Source organism: Bos indicus x Bos taurus, chromosome 16 (genome assembly GCF_003369695.1).
Source record: "Bos indicus x Bos taurus breed Angus x Brahman F1 hybrid chromosome 16, Bos_hybrid_MaternalHap_v2.0, whole genome shotgun sequence".
Lineage (NCBI taxonomy): Eukaryota > Metazoa > Chordata > Mammalia > Artiodactyla > Bovidae > Bos > Bos indicus x Bos taurus.
Window position 1 is genome coordinate 4,372,005 of NC_040091.1, and position 18,102 is coordinate 4,390,106.

An 18,102-nucleotide genomic window follows, 5' to 3' on the forward strand; every position below is an offset into this window, starting at 1 on the left:
GTGATAGGTTTTTGAGGTGGAAGCATATGGAGAAAATCCAGCCTCATAGAACTATACAGTTAGCAGACAAAAGTCCTCATACAAACTGTCCTTGGACCGGCCTTTGAGAGCTGCTGGCTTAAGGAGCTGAACCTTAATTGAGACATTTAACAAAAATGTCTGTGTGAGGATGAACGGGAGGAGGGTGATCAAAGCCTGGCCTCCGAGGAAGGAGTAGAGGACCTACACGGAGGCCCCTGACCTGCAGCAAGAAGGGAGATGCCCATTGCTTCACTGCTGTCTCCTTCACGCAGAGTTTCCCAGTAGTCTGTGCGGTTCTTCAGCATGACATCGCCTCTTTGCATCATGTGTGTCCTGGAAGCGGCAGAGCCTCACATGTGCACCTGTGGTTTCAAGTCAGAACCCCTAGGAGTCTGGGGGCTGCTTCACCGTGCCCTACCTGTTACTGTGAATCCCCTTCGCCAAGGGGCTGGGGCCCCGGGATCAGGCTGCGAGGGCTGGGGGCAGTCAGGGCGCTGGGTGGTGGGAGGGACTCTACTGCAGACTTATTTTTGACTCTACTTTCCATTTCCACTTTTAATTCTTCTCTCACTCTTGCTCTCTTTTCTTCAGTTTGTTAAAAACCCTGCTTTCTCTTTGGCTAGACTTGGGCTTTCTCAGTTTTCAGAAAAGCTTGGAAAATAAAAGCCAATATTTTCCATTCTAATGGGCCAGGATTCATTCGATCAAATCAATACAATTTGCTTTCCATTCTCTTCAGACCAACTGCACAATTGAGTGGCAGACAAAGGCAGAGGGCTTTGATTGATCTGGTTAATTCAGAAATCGCTTTGAAAGGCAGGCACCCTTTGAGGAACTGGGTCAGACATGGTGTGCTCAAATTAAAACTTGGTCCCTGCTTGCCGTCTGACTATGGGAGACTCTACAGACTGAGTGGAAAGAGGTTCTTTTTTTTTTTTTAATTTTTAACAGGGCTGGACTAAGAAGTCCTAATACGCTTTAACATTCAAGTGTATTTCATGGTAACATATTCACTAAACCATGAAAGAAATTTGAGGAAGTCCAACAAGGCCCTGATACTTTTATGGTTACACACATCAATGCTTAAGAACATCATTCTTTCAAAAAATTGAACAGGATCTCTTTGTGCCGGGCCTTTGGGTAATTCAGGACTGTTCCTCGTCACATGCTTCAAGCAGGAGGTTGGATATAAAGTAGTTGATGGACTGGTTTCACGGAAGCATGGCTAAGAATCTTGCAGTCAAGCTTCCTTGCCTGGCATGCCTCGTATGCCTCTGACAGCAAGGCCGGCTCTTTGACAGCAAAGCACCCAACTTGCCCACTTGCCACCACACCCCCTCGCTGGGTCCAAGTGTTCACTTACTGGAAACCACTTGATATGCCCTGCCTTTGGGCTGGTCTTTGCAAGAGGCAGTGGTGGTTAAATGTGTAGGCCCTCCAGTCTGACTGAATTTGCAACCCAGCTCTGCTCTTTAGCATTGGTGTGACCCTGGGCAGGTCACCACACTTCCCTGGGCTGCAGGGTCTCCAGCTGGAGATGATGACCAAACCCGTGGGGCTGTTGTAGGGAGTAAGTGAAACAGCGGGTGGACCAAGTACCTAGGTGAGCGCTTGGCCCTTGATAAGCAGTCAGTACGTCTGAGTTGCTGTTGATGCTTTTCTGCGGGCCTGTGCCCCTGCGAGAGCCGGAGGTATCTCTTCATGGACCGAAAGTCTTGGAACAAGACAGGTTCTTCACCCCAGCGTTCTGAGGCTGTTATAGGGGGCAGAGACGTCAACCCCATGGTCGAAAGAGCTCTGGCTCGTGTCCAGAGGATGGCTTCCAGCCTTGGCTTCCATTGTGAATCCTGGACCTAGCCTTTCCATCTGTTGACTTTCCTTTCCGCGTTGGTGTGCGGGAGGTTTGACGGAATGGTTTCCCTAGGGTACTTTTCAGGCATGTTGTGATGCTCCTACGTCCCTCCCCTGCCCCAGCTACCCTCTCTGGCAGGAGTTAGCTGGCATGGGTGGCAATGATGCAAACCTTCCCACCCACCCGCCAGATCCGCTAGGTCAGCTCGAGAAGGGGCCCCTCCAGCCCTTTCCAGAGATGCTGCCCGGCTCTGGAAGTGCCATTCTGTAAGAGAAACAAAAACCTTTCCCTTGGGCAGCTTTTGCGTGTTCACCTGTGTTTCCTTCTCGCAATCCTGGCCCCCAGCTTTCTTGAGGTTGCAGTTTCGTTGTGAGTCAGAGATGCTGAGAGCAGTGGAAATGAGAGAGGCCTCCGCTGGTCGGGGAGGACATGATGCTGCCTTTTCCTCAAGAGCGAGGCCTGGGGCGGGCGGTGGGGGCGTGGGAGGGAAGTGAACACCTTCCGGAAGTGGATTTCTCACAATGACTGTCTCTGGGAGGAAAGAATATTACTGGAAAGCCCTAGAGATCGCTTCGGCTCTCTCAGAAGGGCCTTTACGTTTTCAGCTTATCTGCCCTGGGAGGTAAAATGTCTGTCCTTCTGATGCTGGCCAGGAGCAGGCCGTGGCCAAGGGAGCAGTGTCCTTGATGTGGCTGGCCCAGGCCAGAGTCTCGGAGAACGGGTTTTCTCGGTGGCAGGGGTCCCATGGCAGACGGAGGTGGATGCCCATGGCAGCCGGGTTGGGTGCTGCCTCAGGCTGCAGTTTCCCAGTGTCGCAGTCTTTGAAGCCGTGAGGAGGTCTCTCAGACCCTTGGTCACAGCTCACGGGGAAAAGGAAAGGAGCTAAGGCGGAAGGACCCGAGCTGGAAGCAGACTATCCGACCATCGTGTAGAAACCTCTGCGGAGGAACACTCACCTCATGCAGGGTCCCATGCGGCGGACTCACGGAGCCAATGAAGGCAGCTCCAAGGAGCAGAGAACCAAAGATTCATTGGTCAGAAACACGCGGTTGGGGCCAAGGGACGGCAGGCCGCCCTCAACGTAGGAATGCCTGTTTCTACAAACTCAGATGGCGTCCATACATTCGTTCTTGCCCTTCTGAAGTCAGGAGCACCTTACTCTAGGATTCTGCTTCAGATACATCTTTAATGAAGTGGCCAGTTCCTCTGAGGGCCTCTAGGGCAGATTCAGGGCCGGGAAGCGGCGGTGGGGAAGGAGCCGAGCTGTGTGCGGCTGGGTCGTGAGCTGTGATAGGTTGACCAAGGCCGAAAGTCACCTGGGAGCTCTGGGTCAAGCAGGGCGGAAGGCAGGGTTTTCAACCGAGCAGTTTCAAGTCCCTTCAGAGGGAAGAGTAACAGGGACCTCCCAGAACGGGGTCTCAGGGCGAGGGAGCAGAGTGTCAGAGACGAGACCCAAGACAACCGAGTCTGTTTCAAATGTTGCCTGTGTGTGCATGCTCAGTCACTCAGTCGCGTCCAACTCTCTGTGACCTTTCGGACTATAGCCCACCAGGCTCCTCTGTCCATGGGATTTTTCAGGCAAGAATATTGGAGTGGGTTGCCATACCCTCCTCCAGAGGATCTTCTTGACCTAGGGATCAAATTTGTGTCCCCTGTTTCTCCTGCATTGCAGGTGGATTCTTTACCTGGGGAGCTGTGGGGAAAGCCCCCAAATATTGCTGGAGGCTGATCATATATCCAATAGGGGAAAGAATCTTTCTTGTCAATCTTGTAGACCCTAGCTCCCAAGAACCTGAGCTGAGGTGGGTGCGATTTATAGTATGATACAGCTACATAGTAGGCTAAGAACAAATCAGCATTTGAAAAATGAGTTTCTATGGTGACATTGTTCCAAAAAAGTGACTTACAAACAACTATGTCTAGGCCAAAAGCTGACCTGCACTGAAAAGTACAAACAGGTACCTAGTCAAAGGGGCTGCCAGGCACGCTGTGTGTTGGGGACGGATGGTGATGGGGACTTGGGGCTGGGCATATGGAGGGCAAGGGACAACTGGATATCCTCAGTGGGATGTCATAGGCAAACTGGCCTGCTGTCTCTGCCACTGGAATCCAGAGCCCAACCTACACGTCTCCCAAGGAAGCCCTATCATATCTGTGAGATGGAAGAAATAGTAATACCCATCTCCTGGTCACGAGAAGAAAGTGGCATCAAAGCTTGTCACAGTGCCTGGCCCGTGGTGCATGCTCAAGGGCCATTACCTGGCAGGCAGTCCACGGCTTCTGTATAGCTCTGCTATACCTCCCGCCCCACGACTACCAGGACAGCTATGACTGGTGACACTCCCACAATTTTGCTTTCCCTTCTGGGCCTCTTGAAATGACTCTGAACATCCAGACAGTGGTGCCAGTGGAGCAGGGCAGGTGGGGGGAGTCCCAGGACTAGGGAGGGCCTATGGTGGAGGGAGACACACTGGGGAGCAGCATGTGAGAGCTTTTGGTCACTATGACCACAGCTGGGGCTTCTGTTTCATTTCAGGTAAAAGCAGAGGGTTTAGAGTAAACTGGAGGTGAGGAGGAGGAGCTGCTGGCATGTGAGAGGCCACGGGGAACACAGGCTTGCTCCCGCACGGGCTGCCGTGGTGGGAAAGCTGGGGTTGAGGCTGCTGGGGCCACTGCAGCTGAGATCTAGGGCTGCAGAGATGGTGAGGCTGCTGCCCGTCACACGGACCCCATGGTGGGTCCCCTGCACTTTCTGCCTGCACTGAGCTAAAGGCCACGTGTGGGTTCAGCTACAGGTGGTACTTACTGCTATCACCATGCTAAGGACAAGCAACTTAACCCTTTGTGTTGATTCTTCCCGATCAACCCCAGGCCGCCAAGAGAACAGATGGAGTTCTTGATGTCATTTTTGACTTTCCCAGAAAAATTTTTATAGGCTCATCTCCCTAATGTATCAGTGTCATCACCAAACTCCCATTTGCAGGAACCATCAATGGCTGCCCAGGTCCTTCAGAATAGACCCCAGCCACCCAGGCTTGGCATTCACACTTCCAAATGCCTTTGCAGCCTTCTTTCCCACAGATTTTCTGCACATGGTCTCTGGGCAAAACAAAGAAGCCTGTTGTCAAAAGATGCCCTGTTCACTCTCAGCATCTGGCTTCCACTCACAGCTTTACTGGTCTGCAATGACTGCACCCCTCCCCACTTTCATCCAACTGAATCTTCCAGAGCCACCTCTTCCATAAGCCTTTCTTTACCAATCCAATCCCACTGAACTCCCTTCCTCTCTCTCTCTCTCTCTTTCTTTCTTTTAAATCCTCTACTGCTTTTGTTGTTGTTGTTTAGTTGCTAAGTTGTGTCCAACTCTTTGAGACCCCATGGACTGGAGCCCGCCAGACTCCTCTGTCCATGGGATTCTCCAGGCAAGAATACTGGAGTGGGTATTGGGGTGGGTTGCCATTTCCTTCTCCAGGGGGTCTTCCCAACCCAGGGATTGAACCCGCTTCTCCTGCTCTGGCACGTGGATTCTTAACCCCTGAGCCACCAGGGAAGCCACTGCTTATGACCATACATGCCACCCTTGGTACCACCACCTTGAGTTGTGAATACATACACCACCTTTCCGTGTGTATGTATGTTTGTGTTTTGTCCTTGGGGCCGGGACCTATGTTGACACATGCCACGGATGGGGAGGAGAAAACCTAGCTTGAACAATCTAGCAAAATACTTTGCTCATTTTGGCTAGCAGATGAGTTTAAGATTCTCAAATGGCAAAGATCTGGGCCCAGGAGAAGGTGAGCTGTTTGAGTTTTAGCCTTTCTTCTGTGTGGCTATGGAGATGTCTTCCAACTTCATTGAGCCTCAGTTTCTGTCTCTGTGAAATGGGGAGACTCCTCCCTTGCAGAAGATCAAAGATGCCTGCCCATAGGTTGAAAGACTGTAAGGCCACAAAATAGCCAAGGATATGGAAGAGTTAGCCCCTTTGTGGTCTTATCCTTGACCCAAGGAGGGAGGCCCTGCTGCCTTTTCCCAGAACCAACAGCAGGAGTTGGACCTAGGTATGTCTCCTCCCTCACTAAGTCCCCAAACTGCAAGTCCCACAGCCCTTTCCGGGCTTTAGCCTTCCCAGTGCCTTGTGTGGTAGTCTGTCAGACCTTACTTTCCTTTCTAGGCCACATTACAGCCACGGGGATTTGAGTTTTTCAGAGAGCTTCCTTCTAAAATCCCCCTCTACCCAGGGTTCCCAGGGATGCCAAGGACCTTCCTTCTTGTGACATGGCTGGGGAAACACACTGGTCTGCAGACTTCTTATTCATCTCCTAGATCTGAGATGGCAAGTTTGAGCAATCCAATCTAGTGTGAGTGTGTGCTTGTGAGCGTGCATGGGTGTGTGACTCTCTGCAGCTCTTCTGTGACTAACTGATGCCAACTGTCTGCTGCCATGTCATGTGTGTCTACCATGTGCCATGGACTTGACATAGCCTGACCCGAGGGAGAGAGCCCTTGGAGCCCTGCTGATGCCCACAGTTGACTATGGCCTGTCCTCACTGGTTTTCCTTTATTATTCTTTGATTCCTTATTGTGTGCCAGGAATTTCATCAACATTATTTCATTTTAAATTTCACAACCACATTCAAGAGTTTAATCCAATTCTCAATCCTATTTTATTTATTCTTTATTTTTAAATTATCTGTTTGGTGACGCTGGGTCTTAACCGTGACACCGTGGATCTTCGATCTTTGTCGTGGCATTGGGAATCTTTAGTTGTGGCACATGGCCCTGCAACTGGCCAGCGATTGAACCCGGGCCCCCTGTGTTGGGAGAGCAGAGTCTTAGCCCCTGGGCCACCGGGCGAGTCCTGTCAACCCGATTTTAAAGAAGAATAAAATGAGGCTCACCCTGGGTCAGAGAGTTCACAGTGACGGAGGCAGAATTGTGAACCCAGACTTGACCCTGAAACTTAGACCTTAATAAAAACTATACCATGTAGATTCTTACAAGAGCAAGAATTTCCTCAAAGTAGCCATACCTGCTTCCTGAACTTCCCTCTTGGGAAACTATTAAACTATTCCTCTACATTCCTTCTAAACTGCATTCACTCCCACTCCACCCACTCTCCCAACCCAGTGCTTCAGAAAGCATCACCCGTGCGGTCAACAGCCTCTCTAAGCATCTTCCAGGAAGCCTCTCCCGAAGAGGCTTACCTCTTACCTCTACCAGTAAGTGGTAGGGATAAGAATTGGTCCAGTTCAAATCCAAAGGGCTATTGTCCATGTAGATGATTTTCCCAGCCTAACCCTTAAAAATTCTTACACTGAAGAAGTAGGAGTCATTTAGCCTGGATCCTTGCCTTCAAGACATGACCAAACATCAAACTCCTCAGCTCCAGTCTTTGTCTAATCTTTTCCTAAAGTCTTTCAGAAAAGATTTCATAGTGTCCTTGATCTTGTTGGTCAGAAAATTTTCTTCAATCCAACAAACCTACTCTTCTGCTTTCTATCATCCTGTTGCTAGCTTCATGGAGCACCAAGTGGGGCAGATAACCAAAACCTTCTTCCGTTGCTGTTTGCCTTGGTAAGTGGAAATTATACAGTCTGCGTGTGTCTAGAGCGTGTGTGCTGTGCTTAGTTGCTCAATCATGCCCCAAGTGCCCTCACAGGTATGGTATCACGTGGTCCTCCCAGCCGCCCTAGGAGGGAGGCCAGGCTAGGGCTCTTGCTGCGGTTTTACAAATGAAGAAACTATGGCTTAGAGAGGTTAGATAACTTGCTTGAAGTCAGATAGCCAGGATGTGTAGAGTTGAGACTTGACTCTAAGTGCTTAGCATTATTAGAACTGGCAGGGATTTTGGAGTTTATTTTCCAGTTGACTTCCATATTAATCCTCTCCTTTTACAGATGAGGAAACTGAAACTCAGAAACTTTAAAGCATCTGCCTGAGTGGCAGAGTGAGAATTAGAAGTTTGTTCTAGTCAGTTCATTTCTTTACCTCATCACCGTACTGAGATAAACAAAGTAGCTTTAATAATTTAAAAAAAATGTAAAAACACCATTGCACCTGAAATTAACATGAAGTTATATGTCAATTATAGCTCAATTTGAAAAAATGCTGGGAAAAGAATCTGAAAAAGAATGAATATACGTAAATGTGTAATTGAATCACTTTGCTATACTTCAATAAAATGAAGAAAAGAAAAAAGTAAGAATGTGACAGGGGTTTGGTCTTCCCCTCCCTCATCCTTGCAGTATCCCGGAAGAAAAGCAGGACCCATGAGCATCACAGGTACTGGTCAGCCCCTCCTCTGGTTGTGGCTCCCAAAGGCATGGAACAGCGTCCCCTCCGCTGCAGTGAGAGGAAAGTACGTGCCACCTTTCAAGTAGAAAAAGAGTAAGAAAAAACCCCAGGCTCGGCAACCATAGAAGATAAACAGCATTGAATCTCAACGTGGTTCATCGGCAGAATTTTCCCCAGAGCCAACGACCTGTGGCAGAGTGATATTTTCCACTTTGGCCACTGTGATTTGGTTGCTGTGCATTTGCTTTCTTTCCTTTCGATGGAGTCAGGCTCTGACGCAGGTTCAGGGCCCTGGCAGGTGTCTGGGGTTTACATGGCCACCTCTGGCCTCTGACACCTCAGCCTCGCCCCGCCTCCTCTGGCTCCCTGACAAAGACCTGCTGGGGCAGAAGCAGCTCAAGGTGCTGGAATGGCGTGAGGGTTTGGCCATCTCTAGAACCCCTTAGAATATGCCTGCAGCCTGAAGGCAGACCAGGGTGGGACGGAAGAACAGAGGCTGGAGTCCACAGGAGTTTCTCTTAGAATACAGTACAGAAAGTTGAGGGGGATTTGATTGATGACATTTGATATTTTACTCACTCCTTCTTGCTAAATTCTTCTATCTCGTGTGGTGCTGGTGTGTGTGAGACATTTATGGACCACAGGGCTTTTCCAGGGCTGGTCAGATTTACCAGGTACTGTAAATCATTGTCTCTGCTGGTCACCAGATGAACTATTGTCATTTCCAGCAGTAGTCAGGTTCCAACTGGAGGGCTGGGGTGACCTCTTCCACTTCCTCCTTGGGAAGAAGACTGTTTCCAGGGGTGGTGATAGCACAGGATAGAGAGATCAGTGAACTTTTGTTCACGATTAGGGCAAGGCTGGGCACATTCCCAGCGGCCCTGCTGCGGGCTGTATCCAGGGGGCGCCCAGGTCTTGACTTTAGTTCTTTGCATGCTGTGCTGGGCACCAGCTCTTCCTGGGTCCTGTGCCCAGCCCTCCAGGGCCCTCTCCTCATTGTGTTTTCCTTCACTAACACCTTCACAGTTACCAGGTGTGCCCTTTTCTCCTCCTACAAAAACCCCATTTTCTTGAAGGTTATTAATCAACTGAATACTAAAAAATAGGTTGTAACTGCAATTTCTCACCCTCCTACGAAAATTTACGCAGTTTTCACTGGTAGGGTATCTAAGTAAGCAGGAACATTCTTGGCTGTGTGTGTGTGTGCGTGTGTGCACGCACGCATATGTGTGTGTGTGTGTGAGTATTTGAGGGCAGGGTGGGGGCAGGCCCAGGGCCTTCCCAGGCTGGTTGGATTTATCATCTCAGCCACCCTCCCCAGTATGCAAGATGAGTAGTGCCAGTCATAGGCAGTTACCCACTTCCCTGGAATTGCCCTGTCCTGGTGACATCTGTGGCTTTTAATGGCCAAGTTTGTTCTATGCCTTTGAGGAAGCCTGGGAAAGAGAAAAAAGTCCACCCTGGAAACAATATACAAGCAGACCACCCATCCACCCACTTCCTGGGTGAACATGGCTGAGTACTCCTGAGCCGGAGGCAGGGCTGAATTCCTTGGCTTCTCTTCTTGCCCAGTCCCAACCTGGGTGTGGCCTCAGCCCCTTCCCCATAGCTTTAAAGGCTGTGTCTAGTTAACAGTGATGGCTGCTCTCAGACCCAGCTGACCTAGGAAAAGCTCAGCAATAATCACAGTTGTCCTGGCCACCCCTTCAAAGCAGCACGGTAACGTTAGTTCTCCTGTCCCGTTTGCCGTCACTCAGTCAGGAATGGTGTGCATCCTAACAACAGCGGGATGATGGGCTCTCAGGACCGATTACAGAGCAGACGAGAAGGCTTGGTGCTGAGTGGGTTTGTGGGACACTCAAGCTGGCCACTGAAAATCGCCTGGGAGGTCCCAGAGTTGGCACCTGACTAGGCCTTCTGCACATGACTTTCCTGGTTCCCAACATTTCAGTCTCTCCATCTCAGGTGGAATTTGTTGTCTGTGGTGTTGGCGGGATGGTGACTATATTAAAAAGAATGTGAGGCAGCACGTGAGCTGAGTCCCAGGAGGGGAAAGCCATGAATCAGGAGTCATGTAGCAAGACAGGGTTTTCCTGCAGGCTGCCTTTGGTCAGCACGGGTCCATGGTTCCCTTGAGGGATTCCCCGACGGCCCGACCCAGCGGCCACGCTCTGGTAGAATGCCTCCAATTCCCCCATCTGGCCTGACTCATTCCAGTCCCTAGATTGCTCAGTGGGGCTCAGACCTCTAAAAGGTGCTGCTCGGAGACTCAAACAAACAGGGCTCCAGCAGGCACCCCTTCACCCACCGTGAGACTGAGTTGGAGGCTGAGCAAAATGGCTCATCCTCTCAATTCTGGGAAAGAACGATTGGGTGTCCCGTTGACTCTCCAGTTCACACTGGGAACCTCAAAAATGGGAAAAAGCACGAGGGCTGGAAAAATATTATAATAATTATCAAAGCTTTCTGAATCTCTGACACTGCTCGATTAGTCATAGCCGCAGTTTGGGAGGCTGAGATGATAGCACCTCGTTGACCTCCTTAACAGTTAGTTGTTGGTGATGATTAATTAACCTCATCCAACCTCTGGGCAAGGGTAAAGGGCATCTGGTGACTAGATGCAGATGCTGAGCCCCAGGCAAAGGAGAGTGGGACCAGCTTGAAACCTAGCGTGGCAAAGGTCCTTGAGGGAAGGCTCGTTCTAGAGCTCCTGAGTCATGAGGGTGAGTCCCAAGGTCAGAGATCATCACTCAAGGTCCCGAAGACCTCTGGGGGGCTTCTGGGCGGTGTCTCCTCCTGACGTTAGGATGCAGATGGACAGTGTTCTCCTGCACCTTGGGTGCCATGGCGTAGCCAAACTTTTCCTATCACTGTTACCCTCAAGCTCCTCCCCAGTTTGGCCACTGACAGAGACACCTCATTCATCACCAGGTCAAATCCAAATTCATATAAACACCTCATTTTCCCTCTCTGCAACATGGAAATAAAGTTACCTACCACTCTTGTTGGGAGAAAATGAAATAACAAGTGGAAAGCGCTTGGCACCTTGAGTGCTACAGAGTGGGCACTAAGCACATGATGGTTTCTTTCACCTCAGTTTCTCTCTGCCCTGTCCCTTGCTCCCTAAGCCCCGCTTCCCACCTTCCTGCCTCCAGACGTTCACTGATCACCAGCTGCTGGGCCACTGCCTCAGTTCTCGGTGACGTGCCCGTCTCTGAGCCGCTTACATTTCAGTTTGGCCCTCGATCATTAAATAATAACTTTTTGGCTCCTCCCTACTTGGGGCGTGACCCCCCATGTAGGCTGTAACTTCTTAAATTAGGAACTGGGCTCATTGCCTCTTTTGATGCATGTACCCAGCAGGTCACTAAGAAAGCAGTAGGTATTTTAGAAGAGACCTAAGGGGATAGGGATGGGTGTGTGGCAATGGAAAGTTACCTAAAATGATGGGGAAACCAGCTGGGGCACTTCTGTTTGGGGATTTCCCCGGACCACATTTCATGACCTGTCCCTAGCCCCTTGGGCTTTATTGAGCTGTAATCTTATCACACTCCCTACTCTCTACACCTATTTTGCCCATGGTGCCTGTTTGAACTGACAAAGATGTGGTGGAATGGAGACTGTTGGGATATCAGGGCAAAGGCCAGTGAGTGCATCCTTCAAGGCAGGATTGGGCGGGGGGTGGGGGTAGGGGGCAAAACCTTGTGCTCTGCTGGTTTTGAGCACATTGAGTGCTGGTTTCACTCAATGCCTCCCAAGCTCTACCCGATCTCTGTGCCTATTGAAGCTAGGCTGGCTGTCCTGTTCTGGACCATACTGGTCTCTTGGGAGGGTCTCTTCTCTCTGTGCAAACAGCTCAGACACAGGGGCCAGTCTAGATCCAGGCCTTGGGGCCCACTGAAGAATTTGAAAATTAGAGTAACATCTGGCCTCCAGGGCTGTTCATTGGGCAGAGGTCTGTATGGAGGGGTCTGTTGTTAGAGGGGATGGATGTCATCTTAAAGCCACTGTGCATTTTTAGACCCAGCCCCATGTCCCTGACACACTTGTTTCTTTGCATCCAGATGTGTTTATTTTGTCACTTACACACATTGCCCTCTGCTCTGGGGCTGCTTGACAGAGAACATGCTGGAAGATCCTGGAAGATGCTCCATCAGGGGTACGTTTTGAGTGTGTTCAGCTGTAGCTGATATGCTCAGATTATTCTCAGATTAGATGCCCCAAGAACCTTGCCTCAGTTCAGTTCAGTCGCTCAGTCGTGTCCGACTCTTTGCGACCCCATGAATCGCAGCACGCCAGGCCTCCCTGTCCATTACCAACTCCCGGAGTTCACTCAGACTCACGTCCATCGAGTCGGTGATGCCATCCAGCCATCTCATCCTCTGTTGTCCCCTTCTCCTCCTGCCCCCAATCCCTCCCAGCATCAGAGTCTTTTCCAATGAGTCAACTCTTCGCATGAGAATCTTGCCTAGCCCCACCTATTTTCCATCTGTTTTCTATTCTACTCAACCCAGCCCACGCACGGACTTTTCCCTAAACGTTAGGATTATAACATGTAGAATGCTGGAGCTGGAAGGGACTGTAGAGACAAGCTAGTTTATTTTCTTCCTCATTCTGTGGGTGGCGAGACAGAGCCAGGGCTTGGGCATAACTTGCTGGGAACCCATATGGCGTCCACACATGGATGGCTGTGAGTTTGCCTCCCCTGGGACGAGAGCCCACCCTCGGGTTATGCCCCACAGTTCATTCTCATTTTATCGGTTGTGCCTGAAACAATGCCTCTTACTCCTTATTCCTTTTACTACCAGTCTTAAAACTCACCTTCTCCAAGAAGCCTTCTCTGATTAATTCAGTTCATTCTCCATCCTTTATTAGGCGGGTGGCTTGCATTATGTTAATTTTCACTTAGTGTTGTTTTTTCCTCCAGGAGCTCCTATAGGGTTATTTCAGTGTGTTCTTTATTATCCTCTTTAGTCTGGCAACTCCTAGAGGGTAGAGTCTATTGGCTTGCTTCCCCCGCCATTCTAGGGGCCCTTGAAAGGCATCGTTTTCTTTCTGTGGATCGTCACCCTTTGCCTAGCACAGGGCTACAAACCCGGGATGCTCAGAGTCCAGGAGCTGACTGGCATTGCCTGATGACTTGGGTCACAAAGACTTTCTGTGCTGAGGGTGAGGCTGGGGTAAGACTTCTAGGAAAACAAATCTCTGACTCCTACACTGGGGTCAGGCTCTAATCGTCAGGGTCCACCCCCAAGGCTTTGTTGCTGGGCAGGATGTGAACATCCTCGATTTTTACTTAATGGTCAAAGTTAAGTAACTTGTCTGGGGTCATGCTGTGACACATTATTGCCAAACCTGTTCCTTTTGCCAAGTCAGTCCTTCTTTGTACTTTCCTGCCCAACCCATGTAGAATTCTAAAATTCTTAGGCGGGAAGGGAATCTATGGTGGGGTCTGAGTGGGATGGGGATGTTGTCCTAAGCAGAACACATGGAAGCTGGGTGCACCAAAGGGTTCCACTTTTTCCTGTGGTCACCCATCTCAGCATTGCATGCTCCAGAAAGCTCAGCTGTTCTTGCAAATAACATTTCTGCTAGTATAATTTGATCTTGAGTCCCTTATTGTGTTTTTCCTGCCAAATATGGGAATGGGCTGGTGTCTGCTCACATACCTAAAAGTATTAATTGAAAAGTTGCCTTCCAACTTGAAGCACCTAAGTACTCTGAATTTATTTTTCTTGCTCAAGGCCCAACAAGTCTTCCTGCTGCCCCTTCCAGACTCACTGCACTCACTCACAAACACTGCCACAGATGACGGCAGATGGCCATGTCAGGCCACATGCCCTCACGGATCGGGCTCCCTGGGACATGATGGGGGCCCTCGAGAGGGTGTAATGGTTTGTAGGAAGTGCAACATTCTGGGGTACTGCCTCTCACTCTTTGTCCAACTGACTTGGAGATGAAGCAATTTCTGGAGAAGTTTAAGAAACTTGAATGTCCTTAAGCCCAACCTCTGATTTTAGTGATAAGAACACTCATCTCAGAGCAAGCCAGTGGCAGGGCTAGGGATTGACCAAGGCCACACAGTTGGCTACTCAGAGAGCCCAGAACCTGCCGAGCGTGGTTGTGTTGAGTTGGAGGTGAAGGAAGAAGCGGAACACGGCTGCCGTGGGCTTTTTCCCTGGACCACCTACTGCCTACCCCTGCCTCTCCATCCGGGTCCTTGGCAGAGTCAAAGCTTCCATGGGGACAGTCCTAGGCGCTTCCCGATCCAGAGAATCATACTGAGGGGCCACGTGGCTTTGGTTCCACCTGTAGACGTGCTTTTGCTTTTTCTGAAGCTTTGACCCTGCCTTTAACAGGACTGGGCCTTACCTTGATCGGCTGTGAAATGGGGAGAACTCTCCTAAGTTCCCTTGTCTATTGCTCCAAGGCAGGACCCCTGACAAATGCTTTAAGGTCCACAGAGACAGGAGTGAGGGGAGGGGCTTCTCTGACAAAAAGGCATGATCCTCTGGAAAGTCGGGGCCAGAGCATTCAGCCCAACAGCTGTGCCTGCAGGGCCGACTTCCACAGCATGGGCGTCAGCCTGACCAGCATTTACTGGGTTGGATATTTTTGTCTTGATTTATTTGCACAATAACTCTAAGAGGTGGGGTCTATTTTTATCTCAGTTTTACAGAGGGGAAACTGGAAGTTAGAGAGAAAGCTGAAATAACTTGGCCCAAGTTCACTCAGCTAAGAAGTGGCTGTGATTCAAGCTCAGGCAGCCTGACCCTCAGCTCTCACTCTCGCTATGTTGCATCCCTAGACCACGGCTCGAGGTGTCCTGCAGGATGGAGGGTGAGTTCCACTTGCCTCCTGGAATCACCACATAAAGGGGTTGTGTGTCCTAGGACTTGAGGAAGGGGAGTGATTTATGAGAGGTAGAAGCAAAGGGATCAAGTTGAAGCGGTTTGGCAACGGCTGGGTTAGAGGAGAGGCAAGAAGGGGAGGAATAGCTCCTCTCCCTCCCTCTCCAGCGGCCTTGCTGATGCTCTTCACCTGGCCCGGTGTCTCCCCCGGGCTCACCTCTCTGGCCTGCAGGGGTCTTGTCCCAGGCATCACTTTTATGATGTAAGTGTTACCTTCGTGGAACCACAGTCCTCTGGGGACTTCAGTTGGTATGGAGGTGACAAGGACGGAAGAAAGGAAAGAAGTTTAAGTTTGAGCTTCTGCCTCTTCTAAAGCTTCAGGGTCTCCCACTTGCACCAGCCCTATTCAAAGCCCTGGACCTAGTTTATATTAGTAATTATATATATATATATATAATTTTTTTTCCTTTTTCCTTAAGGAGAGCACTCCCTCCAATTGTATATGCTTCAGGGCCCCATTAAACCTGACTGTGCCCCTCTGTCACCCGCTCAGCCAAATGTCAGACTCCCACAACCTCCCTGAGAAACATCGCAGACCCCTCTTTTCCTCGTGGAGCCCTCCCACACAGTACGAACCTTGATTGAAGGTGTGATTCCCCTCTGAGTAGCTGTGCTAAGTTTTTGTAAAGAGGTTGCTGTGTGAACACTTTTGCAGACCTCAAAGCCACCAGAGGATGGGAGCTGAGTCTACTTTCTTTGTAATGATGACTCTCTATGATTTTTCTCCATAGATAAATGTTTGAGTGTTCTCATAGGATTCCAAGAAGACACAGAGGGAGCATTTACATACGAGTCTACGTGTTCTCACCATGGACACCTGTGGATGTGTGTAAGCTTGCGTGTGTGCAAAAACTTCTGCACTCTGTTCCATGGGGTGAGTCACTTCTGTTATAGGGATCTTGGATGTAGAGTCAATGTCTGGGACATGGGATATCCAGTTTATTCTAGAGATTTGAAAGACTGGGCATCCAGATACCTGTACCTCTTCAGGAAGGCCTTTGCCTGGACCACGCCAGTCTCTGGCTGCTGAGCTGCTGGGTAGGTTTAGAACCAGGGGGATCCCTGGGTGGGAGATGCTGAGGGAAGTGAGGGAATGTGGAGTGACGTGAAGGTCGGTAAGCTCTCCACTCACACCCCTTCTCCAGTAGCCCCACCCTGGCAGTGGCCCATTTCTGCACACCTACAAAGACGTCTCCAAAATGTGTTGGCCACGGTGGCACAGTCTGGTTGGCTGAAACAAAAAGAGGGATGTTTATTGTAGGGCGCCTGGGGCGTCTGAGAACACCCAAGGGCAGGAGCAGTTGCCAGTCCCCGAGGGCGGGAGCCCGGAGCTGAAGCCGTCAGAAAGCAGGCCTCGGCCTTTCGCTCGGCGAGCTGCCCCTGCACACTGCTCTCTCCCCAGACCAGCTCTCTCTGCATCTCTGAGAAAAGTCTACAGCTACACAGCTCTGGAGATGACTTGTCTTCAGTCCTTTAGTATCTGTCTGGTCAGTGCTCTGAAGGCTCCATTCTGGCTCCTGGGAGATACTGCAAGTGGTCACCCTCTGACCAGCTACATCCAGGGGACCTGGGTCGTGAGGCTTCCAGGGTCACAACACACTGGGAAGACAGTACAAATGGCTCCCCAAGACAAACAGCTCGGCCTCCATGTAGACCCCTGCCCAGCTCCTCTCTTTTGAGTTCCCACAGTACTTTACTTGCCCCCTTCTATGGCACTTATTGCTTCCTACCTTGTGTGAGTATTGCTTTCACAAACATCTTATCCCCCCATCCCATGTATCACTAAGCTTCTCTTTTATCTTTATAAACCTCACAGCTTGTGCAGAAAACCTGGGCAGGTACTGAATACATATTTGAAGTCATGATAATCCTCAAATAAAAAAAGTTTTTAAGAGGCTGAAGTAACTTGGCCGGGTCATTTATTTCGCTGCACTGTGTTGAGTTGATTCAATTCAATTCATTCAATCAATTAATTCATACAACCAAATTTTACTGAGCACCTTCTGGATACTAGGCACTGCCCTGGATGCGCAGAAGCTCCAGCACCAAACAAGACAAAGAAAGTTCTTACCCCACTCAACTTCCACATGAGTGGAGATCATCAACAAACTAGACTATACACAGTGCCCAGGTAGAGGTGTGTAAACCTCCGGCACTGCCTTGAGGAGCCCACTTTCCTCGTCTCAGACGAATCATCGGATACATTCCTGGGTGACAGGACAGTGCTGTCAAAGGATGAAGGAGAAGTGGTGTCAGACTTCAAAGAGAGAGTGATTTACCACCTGGGGTAGAAGAAGGGAACCAACGGAGGTTTCACTGAGAAGCGGGACACGTGACTGAACTTGCAGAGTGAGTAGGAGTATGCCAGGGAGAGGTGTGTGTGTGTGTGTGTGTGTGTGTGTGTGTGTGTGTGTTGAGGGGATTGGGGGCAGGGAAAAAGAGGGGAGAATGACAGTGATAAAACCCTTCCAGATAGACAGATGCAAAAAAAGATTTTAAGCATTATGAGATGGATGCTGTTCCAGAGAAAGCTACAGTTTGAAAAGGCGCATGCATCCTGTGCTCACTGCAGCGCAAGTCATGACAGCCAAGACATGGAGGCAGCTGAGATGCCCACTGGTAGATGAGTGGGCAAAGAAGATGTGGCATACATATATACATATAATGGATATTACTCAGCCCAAACAGGTTGAAATAATGCCATTTGCAGCAACATGGTGGACCTAGAGATTATCATACTAAGTGAAGGAAGCCAGGCAAAAACAAACATCATGTGATATCATTTATATGTGGAATCTAAAAAATGACAGAAATAAACTTATTTACAAAACAAAATAGACCCACAGGCATAGAAAACAAACTTACGATTATGAAAGGGGAACAAGGGAGAGGGATAAATTAGGATTTGGGATTAACATACACACACTGGTGCTTAGCGCTCAGTCTCTCAGTCGTGTCCGACTCTTGCGACCCCATGGGCTGCAGCCTGCCAGGCTCCTCTGTCCATGGGGTTCTCCAGGCAAG